General features: G+C 27.8%; 1 long non-coding RNA gene and 2 pseudogenes across 1 annotated transcript; 1 reads left to right on the top strand and 2 right to left on the bottom strand.

Moving 5' to 3' along the window:
• Positions 1-930: 930 nt before the first annotated feature.
• On the top strand, positions 931-2883 carry LOC112638682 (annotated as a pseudogene).
• A 1965-nt stretch (positions 2884-4848) lies between these two features.
• On the bottom strand, positions 4849-12319 carry LOC112638683 (annotated as a pseudogene).
• On the bottom strand, positions 10392-11862 carry LOC112638692. The gene is made up of 3 exons (XR_003123124.1): positions 11495-11862; positions 11257-11423; positions 10392-10955 (listed from the first exon to the last, which is right to left on the bottom strand). It is a non-coding gene; the product is annotated as an uncharacterized LOC112638692 (long non-coding RNA).
• Positions 12320-16036: the final 3717 nt, after the last annotated feature.

The following is a 16036-nucleotide window of genomic DNA, read 5'->3' on the forward strand; positions in this document are numbered from 1 at the left end:
ATCAATGGTTATGAATGGTTATCAATTGTCTTTTGTTTATAATGATGTTTGTTTATAATGATTTATAATGATTCTTCTGAAAACGATCATGCTCCGATTTGAGTCAAATTTTGTAAATAGGTTCCTTTTAGGTACAAAAGAAGTATACGAAAAGGATTTTTGGCGACTCTAAAATTAAGGCAAACTGTCTAAACGTAATATTCACTTTTAAGAAAAAGGGCATAAAAAGTGCCTTAATTTTCGAGTCGCCAAAAATTCTTCTCATATACTTCTTTTATACCTAAAAGGAACCTATCTACAATTTGACTTAAATCGGAGCACGATCGTGTTCGGAAGAACAGCCATTATTATTATTTATATAATTATTAAAATTAATAACATAATATTAAAATTAAGTAATTAATATTTTAAAATTGACTAATCTTCCTGTGATTAAATTTAATTTATTTTCCTTCATTTTCTTTCAATCATTCTGATTTTTACACGTCTCTTTCCTCTTTTTTATTTACTTATTCTATACAATGTTCTCTGTTTCTTTCTCATATTCTCATATTTCTTCTTATTCTTTCCCAATCTTTTTATTTTCTCTCATTCTATATAATTATATAATATATAATATATAATATATAATATATAATATATATATATATATATATAATATATAATTATATGCACCCCTTAGTACGTAAATTGGTTAGTCGAATCCATAAAGGAATTGACGCAAAAGTTAATATTCTGAAGTCTTGCTTGATATTTCTAAGACGTTTGATAGAGTCTGGCAAATTGCAATATAAGATGAAATAAAATCTATCAATCCATTATTTTACTGTCCTATTATCCTACTATCCTACAAGATAAAACAAAATCTGTCAATTCATTGTTTTAATATTCTATAATCTTACCTTAAAGCTCGATATTTTATGAAACAAGATGATGCGCTCTCAGCTTTACGGTGTAATTCTTCAGAGCAGCGTGGTTGGCTCGTGCAGTACTTTTACTATATACTGCGGACTTAGTAATTATTGTAGGGATTTTTAGATTTTCCGCTATCATAGATGGATCGTTAATAACTCGATTGCGTGAAGTCGAGTAGATCGCCGGCGAAGGCATCGAGAGAGAGGCCGCGGGGACGGTTGACAGAGTCGAGATCGAGCGTTCAAAACAACAACACACGGAGATTTGAGCCGTTACCGCGAATATTGCCGACTCTTTGCTGACTCATTTTCTTTAACGTACTTTTATGTATTTTTATTTAAAAATAAGCGCATATGGAAAATACCACATTCTTTCCAATAAATAAACGATTTTTCTTCATATAATTTTAAATATTAAACTGTATAAAAATATGCTGAGATTTTTATAAACGTTTCACTCTCTTTTCTTCAGAAAACAAATATTTAAACGACAATAATGTGGAAGTGTACCCTTTAGATGTGCTTAATTTGGACGATTTGCTTAACTACTCGCACGAAGAAGCATTCCTACATGTAATCAACAAATTTGGCAAAGTACGTTTCACGTATTTATGATTTACGATCACGTTGATTTGCGCAATTCGATCAAATCTTTTATGTATATTTGTCATTTTTTATTATATTAATATTTATTATTTATTTACTATTTATTATTTATTAATTAATACTTATTATTTTTTATTTGATCGAAAAAGAATCTTACTACGGTATGCATTTCAGTTGGATATACTCGTTAATAATGCTGGTTGAAATCAACAAGGATTGAAATCAGCAATGGGAAAACATTCAAATAGCAGTCGATAGAGAAATATTTGAATTGAATGTATTGTCCATTGTATATCTTTAAGTAGATTAACAGTTAAGTATTTTTTACAAACAGGCTATGGCCAAATTGTCATCAACTCTAGCGCCGCGGGATTTTTTCCGGCAATTATGTCAGGGTCTTATAATGGTATTAAACATGCGTTACATGTAAGTACTTTTAAGCCGTATACGATAATTTTGTTGAACGAATAATTTTGCGAAAATTTTTAAGAGAAATAGGTAGTAACATTATATTATTTGCAGGATTATTTTAAATCCTTAATGTTAGATTATTCTAAGCATATCGATGTGACAATCGTTTGTCCGGGTCCGATACAGACGAATTTTCGGGCCAAAAGCTTTACAGAAAGATCTTGTGTAGTATGTATTATTACATGAAACACATTTCAATAAAAAGTAACAAAAAGAGTGAATAAAACTCACAATTTCGCTCGTTTTTCCGAGAGTATTTTAGTGAAACTCTCTCTCTCGAGTTTCGTGAAATACTCTGTACATTTTGCGCGTTAATTGATTATAATATATACACATATTTAATCAATTGCTGTAATTTGGTTTGTTTAGAAATACGGTATAAACACTAAAATAGACAAAAATAAAATAAGCGCAAATCATTGCGCAACTTTAATGGGTATAGCAATTGCAAATAAGCTGGACGAAGTATGGATTGCCAAACCGTATGTGTTGCGATTGGTCTACATATTTTATTGTTTCCAAAATTTTGGAAAACAGTATATATATATAATGTATAATTGTTGGGAAAGGCTCAATAACACTAACGCAAAAGTTTCTCTGTAAAACAAAGATTATGTTGATTTATTACATAGGAATTACTAATTACAATATTTACATTCTTACCTGTAAAACAAAGAAACGACATTCAATGTTAGTTTTTTAGCATCTCCTCAATTACAGTTATTTTAAATTATGAGTTATTATTTATGGTAGACTGTAACCTGTCTAACTGTTCTCTCTCTCTCTCATCTCCACCATCATTTTACTAACCTAAGCTGTTCTGCTATTCTACTGTACAAGTGGAAGTTATATTATTAACACGCATGATGGCGGGAGAATACAAATTATACTAAGGAAGTATACTTCCTTACATATATATATATATATATATATATATATATATATATATATATATACAGGGTGGGGCATTTATCTTGAGACAAGATAATATCTCGATTGGAGTCGATTATTTTGAAAAAAGTTTTAGACAAAAGTTGTATAGTTTCAAGGGGGACATAAGATGGTGTCATTAGTTTGATCTTGAAGAGCCACCTGAAGGACACGCGAAGGTCAGCTCCAACTTTTTAAATGGGATACCCTATATGCTTTTGCATATTCTTGTAGCTCATCTCAAGAGCTTTCCAAAACACTATAATTAAGTTAGTTTTCATTAAGTACTTTCCAAGTTATGAGGCTTGAATTTATTTTTTAATTTTACATAAACCGTAAAATATTTTGTAAAATATTCATTTTTCGATTATTTTATCTTAATACTTTTATGTACAAAATAATGAGAAGAATCAATTGGTGTAAAGAAAACTCATAGTTGTTTCGAAAAAAAAAATGTAATTTGCAATTAACAATTACATATTTTTTCTTAAAAATAACTGTCTTTTCTTTACACCAATTGATTCCTCTCATTATTTTGTACATAAAAGTATTAAGGTAAAATAATCGAAAAATGAATATTTTACAAGATATTTTACGGTTTATATAAAATTAAAAAATGAATTCAAGCCTCATAACTTGGAAAGTACTTAATGAAAACTAACTTAATTATAGTGTTTTGGAAAGCTCTTGAGATGAGCTACAAGAATATGCAAAAGCATATAGGATATCCCATTTAAAAAGTTGGAGCTGACCTTCGCGTGTCCTTCAGGTGGCTCTTCAAGATTAAACTAATGACACCATCTTATGTCCCCCTTGAAACCATACAACTTTTGTCTAAAACTTTTTTCAAAATAATCGACTCCAATCGAGATATTATCTTGTCTCAAGATAAATGCCCCACCCTGTATATATATATATATATATATATATATATATATATATATATATATACAGGGTGGGGCATTTATCTTGAGACAAGATAATATCTCGATTGGAGTCGATTATTTTGAAAAAAGTTTTAGACAAAAGTTGTATGGTTTCAAGGGGGACATAAGATGGTGTCATTAGTTTAATCTTGAAGAGCCACCTGAAGGACACGCGAAGGTCAGCTCCAACTTTTATATATATATATATATATAATATATATATATATATATATATATATATATATATATATGTATAGTACATATATATATCCGTTTCATTTATAATTCTCTTACTTACTAGTATATTATTAAATTGATCAAAAAATTCATTTTGGTTTTAAATTTTACTTTTATTAGATTATCCATTTACTAATCGAAACTTGGTTAAAAATTTTATTGATAATCTCATGTATTATGTAAGATGAAAAGAATTTGAAAGAGCAGAATATAAATATATTTAGAATACATAGCACAAAAAATTATAAATATAATTATATTACAATTAAAGTTATTATATAAAGTATATTTGCACTTATAAAATTATAGAAAAAAAAAGAACAAAAGAAATGAATTTTTCGATTAATTTTAATATAATTGTATGAAATTAATAATACAAATTTATGTTTTTACGAAGGTTCTTGAAGTCGCTAGGTCCAAAATATCTAATGAACCTACGGGATGCTAAGGTTCCTAGTCAGAATTAATTGTTATTTTTAAAACAGTCTAATGATAATTAGTATTTATTTTCAAATTTGTCAATTTTAAAATTTATCATTGCTTTTCGAGCTTTTTACCTCTCACTCTCAAAATAGCTTTCTTGAATAATGAATAATAAAGTTCAATGGCGCATAGAGAGTCGTGATTTTCGGGGTAGATTATAAGATTTGGATTGCAATTTGTGTCAACTATATCTACGCTGGTTATGCACACCTCCGCCGAATGTTTAACCAGGATATTCAACCAGAACAGAATCGAGGGTATTAAGAAAGATGCAAACAATATCCATCTTCATATTTTTATAATTAAATATAATGTTCATATACAATGCGTATTTTGTTTACAATTGCATATATATATAATATATATAGCGATTTTCTCGCAATTTACACATTTTACACTCATGTAGTATTTACGATAGTTTTAAACGGCTATTTGCATTTGATGGGGATAAATCTCATATGAACCGGATGAGAAGGACGAAGTATTATATCGGCCCTTAGTTCAATATCCTTTAAATCCTTAACGGGCTCCAAATAAAAATTGTATACCAAAGGAGCTATAATAGCCTTCAATTCCAACAGAGCGAATCGTTGACCTAATAATATACAAAATTCAAAGTCTCTCAAAAACTATTAGCATGAAGAAAAATAAAAATCCCAACCAATTCACCTATGCAATTTCTTGGTCCTGCGCTGAATGGTATGTAGGAATAAGGATGACGATTTCGTATGTTTTCGGGCAAGAATCTATCAGGATCAAATATTTCTGGATTTGGCCAAAAATTAGGATCTTTGTGAACTCCGTAAATATTAAGATGTAAGTTTGTTCCAGCAGGTACGACATATGAATCTGAAAAGTATTAAAAAATTTCAAAATTGAAAATAAAAGTTCAAAATTTAAAAAATAATAATTTTTTAGAAAAATAAAATGTACATAATATTTTGTTTTTAAAATGTAATGTACTATACTAAATTTTACGTTCGATACTATATGTTTCGTGTTATGTGACACAAAGTGATTAATTACGTAATTTTACATCTTCCGTAGTTTTGCGTAATATTAAAAACACGCTGGGATATAAACGTAACGCTTCTTTTAAACATCTTTCTAAATATGATAAATTTTGCAATGATTTCATGTTAAGTTTCCCTCCGTTCTCTTGCATCACGGTATTAACTTCAACTCTCACACGTTCCTATGTCATCGATAATAATAATTAAAATATATTTTTAATATTTTTATATGCATAAATATAAATAAATTTGTAATAAATCAAAACATATTGTTCATATTTGTTTTTGTAAGATACTGAAGTATACCTGAACATCTTTGTGTTCAGCTAATAATAACAAAGCAAACATTATACCCATTGCTGTAGTATCATAACCCTGTAATCAGATCATCATATTGTTTTAAATAATATGTACAAAAAATTAAAAAAAGATATTACATATACGTACTTCAAACATGAAAGTATCGACTTCCTCTCTTATGTCCAAATCAGTTAAAGAACTTTCTCGAGATGCCGCTATTAAAAGGTCCAACATGGCTAGCCGTTTTTTTTTAACTAGAAATAAGCAAGGCATATTAGCATCATTTTTGCATATCGCGCTTTAACTACAACATTGTTCTCGTTTAAAATTTAAACTTTCTTATAAATAGTAATAATTTATTTTTATAGTGAACATGTATTGCATCATTTCGTGTAATTATAAATATATATTTAGTGTAAATAGATATAATTTATAATTTAAGTGTAAATAGATATAATTTTAGTGTAAATAGATGTAATTTATAATTTTAGATTGTAAAGTCGAATTTAAGTTAGAAGTTCTGAGTTCTCACATACTTCCAAATACTTCGACATCTTCTGCCTCTGTCTCTTTATTATCTCCAATATTCTTTAAGTATCGATTACCTGTATGTTCATGATAAAGTTTTCTTTCCGCAATGACCTATACACAAATACTATATTTAATTTTTGTATTAAATAGCAGTAGCATATTGTATTACATTATAAATGGTAATAATATGTTATTAATATGTTATCACGAGATTTATTATAATTTTTAAAAGTGTTTGAAGGACTTGAGATAACATGACTTATGATGTACTTTTTCTGTAAATCCATGCAATATCTTCAAGAGATTTTTTTGTTTTCTTCCTTGTGGTGATAATGAGAATAATAAATCATTATACAACCAAGGCCTAAATGCTCTAAACCGATATAGTTTAAAAGAAAGAAATATATAGTTTAAAAATATATAGGTTTTAAAATATATAGATATATCATTATAATAAAGGATCTTAAATATTTTACACAATTATTTATTATACTGTCATATATTGAATTACCTATAAACTATCAATTCGATTATTTCATGAATTGCATTTCGATACTGATGTTGGAATCCGAATTTTTCCAGAGAGACGCCCATAGCAGTTTCTAAAATATATTTATTATACAGAGTTTTCGTGGGATTTTATGTCCACGTGAGAAATCGTGGACATAAAATGCACAATATGATTGTCCATGCCAATAGAGACAACTTTTTCCTCTGCTAAAAGTGCGTTTAAATACTACTTTTTAAACGGGAACAATTAATTAAATTACGCATAAATCACAGGAGTACGCGCACAGAGTTTTACGATATTATTAAAGATTTTATAAAAACTATGCATATTTCAATAACGCTATTTTGAATACAATTTATTTAATAAAAGAACATAATTCTAAACGATATCACTGAAAAAACGATTGAAAATAAAATAAATAGAATAGATAACATGTGAATAATTTTGATTCCAACGGTTCTCATATAGCACAGAAGTTTGTATCAACATTGCTGCAATGTTACAACATTGCACATTGCAGTGTAATGCTGCAGAAATATTGCAGAGGTATTATTTTGTAATATTACTTTGGCAATATTGCAGCAAGATTTTAACATAACGAACATGTATAACATGTGTTTCTTTACTTGCCACTACGACGGCACCAGACTTAACTAACTCGTATTCGAATTTTCGTCTAAAGTGGATATAAGGTCTACAAAAGACTAATGCAGTAATTATATTTCTTGTATTGAATCGATTTAATTTCTAATAAATTGACTTGAATTATTTAATATTCTGAATTCTAATAAGGGATCTAGATTATTGAACAAATAATTTATTTAATAATCTGGATCCTTCGTTTCAGGATTCAGAATATTAAACAGATTTTTCTTTACTAAATGGATAAATAAAAAATAATTAATTCATTGCACGTATTAAAATTCTGGTGTCGAAGATATGTAAAATAATTGTATGCATATTATAGAGATAAAAATTTAATAAGAAAACATTTATAGATAAAAACTAATTACTAAATATATAATAATAATTAATAAATTTATTAATATAAAACATTAATAAATATTTTTTAAAAGTGTGAAATTTTTTTAAAAGGAAATTTTTTTTCCTATTTTTCTTAGACATTTTTTTAATCTTTTCGAAGTTTATTTATGAAATTTAAAACGGTCTGCATTTGTACCAAAACGCGTTTTAATATTATAAATACATATTGCACCGTAACATTACTACAATCTTACATTGCAATATTCCTAAAAGCCGACATTTTAACGTTGCTGCAATCCCATAGCAATGGTGCAGCAACATTTTGCAGTGAATCTGCAATATATAGCTATCTGCTGTATAGGTTTAAAAAAATTAAAAAGTAAATTTAAAATAGTGGACAGCTCAAACTAACCTCAAGCACGCCATACGATATTGACAAATACATCGGGTTTTCCGTGCACAAGTAATGAACACGAACTTAATAACGTATCTAATGTAGATAAAAAGATGTACGCTTACACGTGAAAATAAAAACAAAACTCTTTTTTTTTAGAAAATTTTTTACGATTAGCGATACACATACATATATATTTATAAGTACATAATTATAAGAAATTTCATTAAATTTGAACAGAAAAAGATTTGTTAAACAAAACATATTTGTTGAAAATATAAATAAATAAAAAATATTTTTTATAGAAAGTATGGGAATTATATACTTTCAATTCATCTACTTCATTGAACTCAAAATCGCAAATTCAAAATAATAATCACTATTAATCATTCAAATGAAACAGTCAGATGAGTTTGCTTATGTCCGCCAAATTCCTTTCTCTATAAATTGATACATCACTAATTAATCGTCATTACTACGCGCGAAAAATCTGACTTTATAATGTCTTTATAATCTTTAAAATCTGACTTTATAATCTTACTAATATAATGTCGTATATCTGCCATATCTGATTCAATTGCTAGAGAGCATATATCTGGCCTAGAGCACATATTCGTTAGCTTAAAGTTATTTTTATTTTAAAAGTAGTGTGCGGACAAATTTTTAAATAAAAAAGTTATTTCTTCTGGCACGCACAGTCAAGCTGTGCATTTTGTCCACGAATTCTGGCATACTCTGTGTCGTGATCGAAGATTATTACGGGGAATATTTCATTGATAGCTTTGACAATAAAAAATCGAATATTATTTATTTGCATTGTACCATTGTGCATGCGTGTGTCTACGTCACGGTATGTGTGTGTGTGGGTGTGCATGTGATACTTCGTGTAGAAACAAATTCTTTTCTTAAGTTATAGAATTCATATTAATATCATTTAGAATATTACCGCATATTGCGTTTAGCGTATATTCACTGATAAATGATAATAAATCCTTCACAACTGTCCCTCCGACATCCTTCAAAGATTTTGTCATGCAATCACCTTCCTTGATAAAGATATCAATAAACTGATTTAATATATTAAAATGGAATGCAGGTGTTAACATCTTTCGCCGTGTTTGCCATTTAACGCCTGAAACAAAAACAAGATAAAATTATATGATAAAATACAAATAATAGAATATAAGACTTATATTATATATATTATAGTGTCTCTATTACAATTAATTTAATGTTTGTTTATTGGATATTATTAAATAACAATATTATTCTACATTTATTTTTTTTCTTTCGCAAAATTTTTTTATAATTCTTTAAATGTATTTTCTTATGAAATTTTTACGCTAAGTGTTGAAAGTATTAACCAGAATTTAAATATTATTTTGTAATTAAATCTTTATATCATTCAAAAACAAATTGCAGAAGGCTAAAAACAAAGCGCCCATGTACGACCGTAAAAATAAAAAAATATGTAATTATTATCAATAATTTACATTAAATTATAATAATTTAAATAGAAAATCGATCGACAAACGTTTCGGCTTAATCCAGGTTCTTATCAATGTCAATTACGAAAATATTATAAAACATGAGCAAAAATATTATAAAAAAATATAAAATCGTAAATCAAAATTTAAATCTTTATAGATTAATAAATAAAAAATATACTAAATTTTATTAAAAATGTCTGTCACGTAATGATGTATGATTTCCTTTTGAAAATGTTTACCGGATTATCTTATAGAGAGATCATCTCTATTACTTCTATTTAATTGAGAATATGTGTATCCGGCAAAATTATCTCTCGAAATGATTCCATTTGCAGGTTTCTTTTAAATTTATTAATTCATAAAACGATATTTATTATTTTATAAAACGATATTTAATTATTAATACGATTTAAACGATATTAAATTTATTAATTTATAAAACGATATTTATTAATTTATAAAACGATATTACTATTACTTTATAAAACGATAAAGTTATGTAAGTTATATTATATATATTCATCATTTAAAAAAGATAATATTTAAATCTAATTATAATATTTCATTGTAGTTATTTTATTTTTTGTGATAAAGGTAAATTGCAAACTTTAGTGCAACCGAAATAATTAAGTATTTCGAATGAGAAAAATTATTACAACACTGGATGTGAGTCTTATTAAAATAGAGTTTATTTGTACAATGCGTAATTTACTTGTCACATGAAAATTCCGTTACTTAAAAAAATAATGTTTGCTCCGACCGGATTTATTTAGTATTATTTTTTACAATTTTAATGTTTCGACCAGTATAGCAATTCCTATTATTTTTTTATTTATTTAGTTCATTATTTGTCTTCTACTTTGCATTGTTATGTTCACACAAGGGGGTATTAAGAGAGTGTTCTAGTCTAGAAGCTGAATTTTTATGTTATTTTTTCAAATTTTTTTAAGTAAGTTTTTAGGGATGTAAATTTTTTGGGATGTGAATTTTCTCACCGCATCCAAAAAACTTATATGTACTTGAAGTACATTTCCAAATTTTTTTACTAAAAAATAATTATAAATAAGTGTAATACACAAAATTGAATAAGGTAATAAAAAAATTTATTCTTATGATGACTGTTCTGGCATGGCTCTTATGATTCTGGCTATTCTGCTTCTAAAATCTAAAACAAAAAACCAGAGAGATTCTTAATTAGTATAAGTTTGGCTATAGCAGATATCGAAATGAAAAAAATATTGAAAATTTAAAAACTGTAAAAAGGCTCTAAAAATAAAAAAAAATATTTTGATTTGATTTTGGGAGGTGTTTTAATTATACTTATGCTGAAGATGTATGCATATACGACTCAATTGATCAACTGGTTTTAGAGATATCATGAGATATCATAAGATATGTGATAGGCAAAAATAAAATAACGTATTTAAAGTTTTTCATATTGATTACATAGAAATAATTTTACTTACGATCAATCAGCTAGTGTAGGGCCATGCAGGGAACCTTCCTCCTGCATATAAAAGTCTTACTGCGCTGTTCTCTCTTCCCTGCGATTTAGTCTCTCATCTTTAAGGAAATCAGTTGAACGCTGTTTCGTGCGAGTTTTCTTCCGAAAATTTGCGTACATCTCCGCATGCTGTCACCAAAAGTCACTCATTAAGTTCATAACTTTTAAAATATAAATCCTTCATTGAAGATAAGAACTACCAGAAAAGTTGCCACTTCAATCTTTGCCCCAGAATGATGATGTTTTGGAGCAAAAATCCAAATCAGTACATTTAAAAAGCTTTAGTTATTATTTTGTGTTTCTCCTAAACAACGTTTCAGCAATTCATTAGCCGAACCTAACCAAATCGCAGCCGGAATGCTGAGCGCGCGGCGGAAATCGCTCCTTACCAGGTGCTATAACTTTATCAATTTTGTGAATCAAGCTAAATCTTCTTGCAGACATATTTTCTATATCAAATATTTGCAAAATATGCAAAAAAATCATCCTTTCCGCTAGACTAGAATATTCCCGCAATACACGATAACAAACTGTAATAATGTTTGTACGTTTTTATATGTTAACATTATTATGGTACCTGTACTGGTGAGGAGACCTGTGCCGAACCAGGGATGTAGTATATTATATAAACGACTTTTCTCGATGTGCTTAGTGCTGCTTAATATCTTCTATAATCACCAGAAACATTTATTTATTATAGCATTCAATCTTAGATGCAAATAATTAATTAATTGTATCTCATACTTTAATCTAAACTGTATAAAGTTCTGTATTGAGCTTTTTTATGTTTTTAAGGATTATTTTCAACGAAAATCTTCTTGTGAAATACAAGATTCCGTAATCTCTAGCTAAAGTAATGTCTATAAAGAATTAAATCTTGTCAGAAATTTCTTTATTACCTCCAGATCATCTGGATGACGGATAGACACAGCAAATTCGTGTAATCCCCATACTTTCAGAATAGGATAATACTTATCAGTTAGTGTACAAAATACTTTCCATTGTTCCACTAAAAAATATATTAAATATCCATACAAATAATACTAAAAAATATATTAAATATCCATACAAAAATTAAATAAAATTAATTTTAATTAATTAAATTTGAATAAAATTGAAAATTATTTTGAATAATAATAATTAAAAATTAATTCAATATTCGCAAATTTAGAGACACAGCGCAGTTGGAGCGCAAGAAAGAAATAGCATTTCTTTCTTTCTAATTATTCGTATATTTCAAATTAAATATAATTACACTGACAAAAGCGAACGTTTTGAATGATCTTTTGATTCCCCCTCAGTTCAATGCGATAGCGCGATTAAATTATAAAAATATAATGAACTGTCTTATAACGATAGATAACGTTAGAATAACGTTGTATAGATAACGTTAAATTATATCTCGCAGATATCTGGTACATTTTACATTATTTTAAATAATTCCTCATATTATAGTACTGTAATGTGCCAATGTGTTAAATCCAGAGTCTGTAAACTCCTTTGTTGGAATTTGTACCAGCGTTAGTGACGCCTATCTAGAAGTCTGCTTTCAGATAATATGAACTATCTTCCGAAAAAATCAATATGGTGGATTAAAATATAATAGATCAAATACGATTAAAGACATGTGTTACAATATATTGTTGTCAATTGTAGTGTTAATTAATTGTTTAACATTACAATTGACAACAATACATTGCATTACCATTACATGAGACTTTATATATTGCTGTATGAAATTTTTGGCATTATGTTTTTATGACAAAAACTACGAAATTTATTTAGGCCGAAATAAAATAATCCCGTGTAATTATCACTTATAAAAAGATGCCGTGCACAAATTTTTAAAAATTGAAAATACATTGGAGAATGAACGTACCGAAGAAATGCCTGGTACAAGTCCACAACATTCATGTAAAATAGTTGAAAGGACAAATGAAAATCAGGATTTTTAGGATTATATTAGTTTTGATCATAATCTTGAACATAATCTAAGTAGGAATTGTAAGTATATCAAAAAAATTAGTGCTGTTTGCACTAGATTTAAGAATAATGATAGGCTAATTTATTTATTTATTTATTATTCATATATTAACTTTCCTTCACATGTGTTATATAAATTTTTGTTTTAAGAACACAATAAACACTGAGAAAGAAAGTACAAGTGCTGTCGATTATAAAAAACTTAAAGATATAGATATCTGGCCATTATGTCTAACTCAATCTCAGAAAACATTTTTAATAGAAAAAGGTCTTGAAAGACATTACCTACATTACTATCCAAAAAATGACAAAAACAAATCCTTTTCTAAGATATATTATAACAGAAAACTGAACAATGGAGAACTAATTGATAGGGCATGGTTAATATATTCATAAACAGAAAAATCGTATTTTTTGTTTCTCATGCAAGTTATTTCAAACTGGTTTAGGTCAACATGAAACCAATGGGTTTAATGACTGGCAGCACACATCAGAGTGATTAAAGCAGCATGAATTGTCTAAAGTACATTTTAAATCGATGGATATGTGGAATGACGCACGCAAAAGACTTATAAACAAAAATAATATTATTCACTCTGAAAAATTATTTATCCAAGAAAAACAAAAATGGAGGAATATTTAGAAAGAATAATATCTATTATCCAATACCTATCCGAGCGTAATATGGTCTTAAGAGGTTTGTCTGTGCTTTTCACAAAAAATAATGGGAATTTCTTAAGATTAATTGAACTTATGTCTCGGTACGATCCTGTTTTGATGGAACATGTCAATGAAGTAAAAAATAAAAAAATAAAGTTTATTATCTCAGCAAAGATATACAGAATGGATTAATATCATTCATAGGAAATCAAATTAGTAATACGATCGTGATCGTGACTGATCGTGTGAAGACGGCAAAATATTTTTTAATTCTTTTTGCACAACTGATACGTCCCATGAGGAGCAACTATCCTGCATAATACGTTACGTTTATGCACATGAAGACGAAGCACAAATTTGTGAAAGTTTTACAGGTTTTTTGGTTGTCAAAGACAGTAGCGGATTAACACAAACCTTAAAAGAACATCTAAATCAAGATCTTGGCTTGATTTAAAAAATTGTAGAGGACAAGGATATGACAATCGGGCAAATGTGAAAGGACACAGATCTGGTGTTTAGGCATAATTATTACGAGAAAATCGAAGAGCATTTTTCACTCCATGTGGTTGCCATAATTTAAATCTCGTACTTTTCGATATTGCTAGTGTTTCTTCCAAGGCTATTACATTTTTTGGAGTCAATCAACGCATATATACTTTTTTGTCAGCTTCTAACTATAGATACGATATTGTGAAAAATATTTAAAGTTTACACCGAAATCATGATCTGAAACTAGATGGGAATGCCGGACAGAAAGTGTAAAAGCTGTACGGTTCTAAGTTAAAGAACTTATAAAAACATTTGAAGAAATTGAAGAACGCGAGAGAGCCTAAAGACGCAAAAGTTGCTAGTGAAACACAATCTTTGTTGAAACAAATTAAATCTTATCAATTTATATTATCAACCGTTATATGGTACGAATTACTTGTAGAAGTGAACAGAGTGATTAAATGGTTGCAACAAAAAAAGTATGCAAATAGATGTCGCAATATTACTCTAGAGGCTCTATTCAACAGACTATCAACTTTTAGAACTACTGGTTACGACGAAAGTGTGCGAATTGCCAAAAAATATTGCAGCAGAGAGTAGCATAATACCTTATTTTCCTCAAAATAGGATCGCTGTTACAACACGTTTGATTATGAATGTGTTGATGAAATAATAGCCCCAAAGGAGAAAAAATTCGCATAGAATATTTTAATCATTGACAAGATCATACAATCATTTATTTAACTTTATTATTGATTCAAACTATATCAGAATTTTAGAGACAATTTGGTTTTTTATAGTTTTGTAATATTAAAATCTGAGGAAATACTGAAAAAGAACTGTAACGACCTGTACATTATATTACAAGATAAAAGTGACTCTGATATAAGTGGATTAGAACTATTGGAAAAATTAAGATTATTAATTTATATAATTCCGGATAATGAACAAAATTGTCTGTTTGATGTATTAAAATACCTGTTTAAAACCAATTCAGTTCAGTTTTTCCAAATATATATATAGCACTTCGTATATTGCTAACTCTATCAGTAACGATTGCTTTTTCAGAAAGGAGTTTTCCAATATTAAAATTAATTAAAAACTATCTTCGTTCTTGTATATCGCATGAAAGACTATCGGGCATAGCAATGATGTCGATAGAAAATGACATACCTCATGAGACTGATTTTAATAACATAATTGTCTTTGCCGCAGCAAAATCGAGAAAAATACATCATTAAGTTACATATAATTTTTATTATATTTAAGTTTACATATTATTGTATGAAATTTTTTTAAATCCCAAAGGCAAAAAGTCAAGTGTTGTTATTTTGAAATATGTAATACAAAAATAACTATTCTATATTTATAAAATAATATATGTTTCTTATTTTCAGTGAAAAATAAATATATATAAAATAGATTTCGATGAAAGATAATATAAAAGTTTTAAGTCCAGCATTTTAAATCGCACCCGATCCCGCTCAGGTTAGAACCGGCCCTGCTGGGATGTGACAATAAAAATACACGATCTATCAATCCTACAATTATTCCTCTCTTATAGCATAGTGGATGATTCCATTTATAATTTAGATATCTCCCAGAAAAAG

Source organism: Camponotus floridanus, unplaced genomic scaffold (genome assembly GCF_003227725.1).
Source record: "Camponotus floridanus strain SB8 unplaced genomic scaffold, Cflo_v7.5 scaffold35, whole genome shotgun sequence".
In the NCBI taxonomy this organism is placed as follows: domain Eukaryota; kingdom Metazoa; phylum Arthropoda; class Insecta; order Hymenoptera; family Formicidae; genus Camponotus; species Camponotus floridanus.